Raw genomic sequence first — 5930 nt, 5'->3', positions numbered from 1 at the left:
GAAGGAAGGAAGGAAGGAAGGAAGGAAGGAAGGAAGGAAGGAAGGAAAGAAGGAAGGAAGGAAGAAAGGAAGGAAGGAAGGAGGGAAGGAAAGGAATGAAGGAAGGGAAGAAAGAAAGAAAGGAGAAAAAAGAATGAATTTATTAATCATTTATTATGTGTTAAGGCATGAAAAAATAAAACACAGAAAATGAGAGAGTCCCTGTCCTTAAAAAGCTTATCTTATAATAGGCAGAAAACACTTCAATAGAAGGGTTTTCCCACAGAACAGATGGCACAGTTTGTTCCTGGAAAGCCCACTATCAGACTGTATGGCCACATTAAAGAGGGTAAATTATCTGGTTAGGGTTTGGGTTTGCAGAGGGTATAGCAGCACATAAGATGCCTAAGTCCAATGGCTCAAGACAGCACAGTTGCAAAATGGGTAGAAAGGTAGGACTATTTTTCATTGCCTGCGCATTTTCAGTACATAACACAGTCCCAGACATATGACAGGCACTTAATAAATGTTTCTTTAAAAAAAATGTGACATAGAAATAAGAATAGGAAAACTATCTAGACCTACTTCCCTTATAAGATTTGCATTTTTCTTTACTGTCTTGATTGTTCTTTTGCTTAACTTTTTAAGTCAATTTAACACAGCCAAAATATTCCATACACAGAGAAAGTGGCTCTTGTGAACCTGAATTTTAATAAGAACTTATGGTAATTGGTGACTTCAGCAGCCAAGGTGGCAGGAGAGGCTGCTATGGCAGATGAGATCATCAAAGCTCAGACTGCCCCACCCGGGGGAAACACTATCTTCGGGAAAATAATTTGCAAGGAAATCCTAGCCAAAATCATTTCTGAGAATATCTTTCTTTCCATGGTGTTTGCCCACAAGTCCCAACTCATTTCCTGGTGATACCTAAGAAATCCATTACCCAAATATCTGTTGCAGAAAAAGATAATGAAAATCTTCTTGGACACTTAGCAATTGTTGGCAAGAAATGTGCAGCTGACGTGGGTCTGAAGAAAGGATACCGAATGGTGATCAACAAAGGTGGAGATGGGGGGGGGGGGGGGAATCTGTCTATTATGTCCATCTGAATGACTTGGAGGACATCAGACGACATGGCTTCTTGGATAAATCCTTGGAATTATTTCTTTTATTTAGGGAGCAAGGCAGGTTTATAAAATATATGCTAAACTAAGTATACATAATGATTTCTGTGAAATAAGAAATTGGAAAATCATTTCAAAATTGCCCAATAAAAGAGTTATCGGTTTCCCATGAGAAAAAAACAAAGAAGTTATGGTAATCATCACATATTGGACCTGGAAGGGGCTTAGCGATCACCCTACTCAATGTCCTCATTTTATTGAGTTGGAAACAAGCAGAGGGAGGTGAATCAACCAATCACCAATCATTTAGTGAGAACCTACAATGTAGCACCCTCCCTGTCTAGCACTGAGCATACAAAAACAAAAGTTAAATGGTCTGTCCCTACTTTCAAAAATTTATATTCTTCTATGGGGGATGTGGTGTATTCATAGATAAGAAAATAAAAGACTCATAGACAAAATCAGTAAAGAATGATTTAAGGGTGATTGGGCTTTAACAACTAGGTGAATCAGGCATGACATCTTGAAAGTAAGGATATTGATGTTGAGTTTTAAAGTGATCTCAGGATATAGAGGTTAAGAAAGAGATTTCACAACATGAGGGTTATTGCTTATATAAAGTTATGGAAGTGGTATACAAGGAATAAATAGCAAGTTGGATTGTCTGGCTGGGAAATATGGTGTGTGACAAGGAATAATAATATATACAGCTTGGGAAGAAAAATGGATTGTGAAGGGATTTTATTCTAAAAGCAAATATTAACTACTGAGTTTTCTTGAGTCAGGGAGTGACATAGTGGTGGACTGACATAGACCTATGTTTTGGGAATATCAAGTTGACAATTGTGTAGATGATAGTTTGAAGAGGAGAGACTGGATACAGGGAGATCATTTAGGAACTTATTTCAATATTCCAGGAGAAAGCTAATGAGGACCTTAAGTGGGGTGGTGGAAAAGTAAGAAGAGAGAAAAATTATGAAAGTAACAAATGTTGTGAATGGAGAATTAAGAGAGCATAGCACTTGATGGGATAAGGTGGGAAGAAGGAGGCATAGTGATGGACAATAAAGAAGAAATGATGACTTGTAGGTCACAGCTAGAAGAATGTAGCCAATAAAACCAGCAAATTAGTAGAAAGAGTGGCACTAGTTGGAAAAAAAAAACATTATGGTCAGTTTGGAGCATGTTGAGTCTGAGATGCCCATAGCACGTATATAGCTGGCAATGTGCAGAGGGCATCTGGAGATATGGACCAAAGCTCAGGAGAGAGATGAAGGCTAGACACATAGCTTTGAGAGTTATCTGCATACAGATCATTGTCGAATGCATGAAAACTGGACTAAGATTAAGGATTTAGGAAAGATTTTTGGAGGAGGTAGAGCCTCAGTGGAAACTTGAGGGATTCAGGGAAGTCATGAGGTAGAGATGAGGAGGGAGGGAAATGCCCAAAGTCCAGATATGAAGTACATTGTACAAGGGGCAAGAAGGAGGCCAGTGTAAGTCAAGGACAGAGTACATGGAAAGGAGTAATAAGAGTGTGTAGAGAGGAGATAATTCACACAATAAAAGGAGAGGGTAGGGTGATATAAGGAAAAACAGGACGAAAGTGGATGAGTATGAGGCAGTAGAGAGTAGTGTCCAGATCCTAGGTCACTGAATCACGAGGATTATGAGCCTATTATTATTATTACCATAGGGTCTCTGGCACGAGGGCAGAAGGACAAAGGTGGCAAGAGAGCAGATAATAAGTCCTTGGTCCAACTGACTGTGTGGTCCTTCTAATGGCATTCAGATACTGGAGTAAACGCTAGATGACCAGACAGCTGAATGGCACCTGGCTGGTTATAGAGGATTATTACTCTTCCCTTTAGAATCATATAATGCAGTTCTGTCCTGGGGCCATCATCAAAGTTGAATTATCTCCTCTAGTTTAAGGAACTTGAAGCAGGGTATTGGGAAGCATGTGATGGTCTCTGATGCTAATGGAGAGAAGTAGGGTTGGTGGCAAGGCAGATGCCCTATACTATTTAAGCCTGGTCTTGGTGACTCCCACTAGAGTTCAGAAACTGGGGTTGAAGGTGGGTTGTGAAATGACAATTTCTGAAGTTAGCACAGATGCAGCTAGTTAGTGGCAGCATGATATCATGAACTTGGAATCAGAAGGAAGGTCCAACATGAGTTCTTCACCTTGACTCTTACTAGTAAGTCCCTGGGCCTCATTTTTCTCACCTGTGAGATAAGGTAATTCCACCACAATCGAGTTACAAAAATTTGATGGCAGACAATGTTTTGCAAACCTTAAAGTCATATAGAAATATGAGCTATTTTTACTAGAACACAATACTCTGGAGTCTTCCAACGTCCTTAATATTGTGCCATGTTTTCTCCTCATTATACATAGCAGAAGACATTCCTAAATAAAAGCTTCCCCCTAATAACTGTAGATTATAATGAATTATAATGATTATAATGAATGTGAACTGGCCCTGAAAACTCAGTGTATTTTCATTCCTACTCTATATTACCTTTATCACAGACATTGTTAAAGTCAAAGCCTACACTGTACTAAAAAGACTCACACTTATTTGGAAAACCCCTCTATAATCCATAGCCCTCCATATGTCTTGGTCACAACTACATGGGCTTTTAAATATTTATGTTTTATTAAGAAATCATAATTGTTACATATTTTGAATTCTCTTACGTTCTGCGATGTACATGACATGCTTTTTTTTCTTTCTAACTTAGTATTTAAGTTCCAATATTTAAGTTTATGATAGGTTTTTGTTTCTTTTCTCTATTCTGTATTTGTGTTCTGGTGTTTGGGTCTAAAATAAAATTTTTGGGAAAAAAGGAAGAAGAAATCATAAATCTTTGGTTTAGCTTATTTTATAAACTGAAAGGTGAAAGTCAGCACAGCAAACCACCAGTAATAGCTATTTAAAAACTTGAGCAGATACATTCATTTTAAAATTAAAGGAAAGTATCAAGGAACAAGAATTCCATACCAGGAAAGAAGTATGGGGCTCCCATTCAATTTTTAAACGAAGCAGATTATAAACCATAAAATCTACCAACATGTACACATAAAGATAATTCTATCCCATGTTACTGACAGTATTAATAAATCACTAGAGCACTTATTTCTAGTTTAGGCTGTGTACAGTAAACCACAATAATTATGGCTTTATTGAATAAAGCCAAATGCACATCATTGTGTTTATATTTGTGTGTGTGTGTATGTGTGTGTGTGTGTACGGGTGCACAAATTTGCTGAGGGAAAAAGGGGAAAGAAGGTGGAGGTATATAGACAGTTTTAAAAATCTCACACAGTCCATATTCCATTAGATAAGGTTATTAAATCACTAGATCAATAAGATAACATGAAAAGCTATTATGGTCACTGGTGGTTACAATAGTCAAAAACCCTCATTTGTGTTGAACAGGAGAACAAAAGTATTTTAGTATCTTTGGAGCTTCCTATATAGCAAAATTCTCACCTCTGGTATGAAGAAAAAAAAAGGAGCCTGGATCTTTATACTCTGCTGACTTTTGCACGGGGATACTTGAAGGAGAGAAGTTAAAGAATCTTGGCTAATGTTGGCATAAGATGACCTAGTAATTTCACATCTTATGATGGAGTTTTCTTTCTTTGTATCTATGCTATTGCATGAAAATAACATTCTAAACTTTAAGGGGAATGGAAAAACTTGCTAAAAATATATGGGAAGGTTGATTATTAGCAAGATGCCTGAGTGAGAGATTGCTTCTAATCCCATATCTCCTTTACTACCTCAAAAAAGCAAGACTTGCCAAATAAAGCTAACTAAATAAATAAAGTGACCAAAAAACAAGAAAAGAAACAACTCCCCACAAGGCAATTACTACAAAACAGTCAGTTTGCGATGCTTTCTGCTCCTAACTATGCCTTGTACTCACTTCTCCTAGACTGATTTTTTTAACTAGGTACCTTTGCCTCACTTCTTACCTAGCCTTAATCACTGAATGGGTGTTGCCTCAGAAAAACTGAAACCAGAGAAAGGCCTTGACTTAAAAAAGGCCAAAGTCTCCCACTGCTTCTGGGGCTATCTGCAGTCATCCTAATCCACATCTTGCCACTGTACCTAGATGAATCCAGAGGAGAAAATGAGGCTGGTGATCTTGCACAGCCCTCCCTCATTTCAAATCCACTTTCAAGTGATGGCATCGTCTTCCTGATGTCATGGTGCTCTTTGAGAATGAAGGACAAACAATAACCTCCATTCCCTGTTCATGCTAAGGGCCCCTGGGTTGAAGCTTCTTGCTTCAAGGACTAAACAAAGAAAGCACGTTTTACAATTCTCACTTTACTTGAGGGCAATGGAAGAATCAAAGAGAGAGTATCTATGCATAATCTTGAAATGGGGTCAAGGTATCCAAGAGGAAGAAAAAGAGAAAAACTGAATTAATACCTCCTAGAGGAGAACCCACGTTCTTTAAATAGTGTAGCTAATATTCTTTTGTGTGTATTAAAATACTAAGAGGAAGATCTTTCAAGCAAAGATGGAGAAATAAGGATTATAAGGATCAGGGATTTGGGGGTATACTTCTACCTATTCAGTAAATAGGAGAGGTTTTGGCTGTGTGGGTGCGTGTGTGTGTGTGTTTTCCTGCCTCTTCCTCCAAGGAGTATTGGGATAGCAAGGAGGAGGAATCATGGGGTGGGCCAGATGAATACTTATAGAGAAGGAGTAATAGTTTGTTCAATTGTAGTAACAGACAGTTGTAGGAGAAGAGGGGTGTGGTCACTGTTACCCAGGGTAAGGAAGGTCCTATTCCCACTAGCCA

The 5930-nt window shown here is 38.2% G+C and overlaps 1 pseudogene; it reads left to right on the top strand.

Moving 5' to 3' along the window:
• The first annotated feature begins 747 nt into the window (after positions 1-747).
• LOC138153258 (adenosine 5'-monophosphoramidase HINT1 pseudogene) lies at positions 748-1128 on the top strand (annotated as a pseudogene).
• Positions 1129-5930: the final 4802 nt, after the last annotated feature.

Source organism: Petaurus breviceps, unplaced genomic scaffold (genome assembly GCF_028583685.1).
Source record: "Petaurus breviceps papuanus isolate PSGF00001 unplaced genomic scaffold, PetGlider_PUasm1.0 90977, whole genome shotgun sequence".
Lineage (NCBI taxonomy): Eukaryota > Metazoa > Chordata > Mammalia > Diprotodontia > Petauridae > Petaurus > Petaurus breviceps.
Note: the sequence above shows the minus strand (reverse complement) of the source record. Positions and strands in the feature narration are given on the sequence as shown.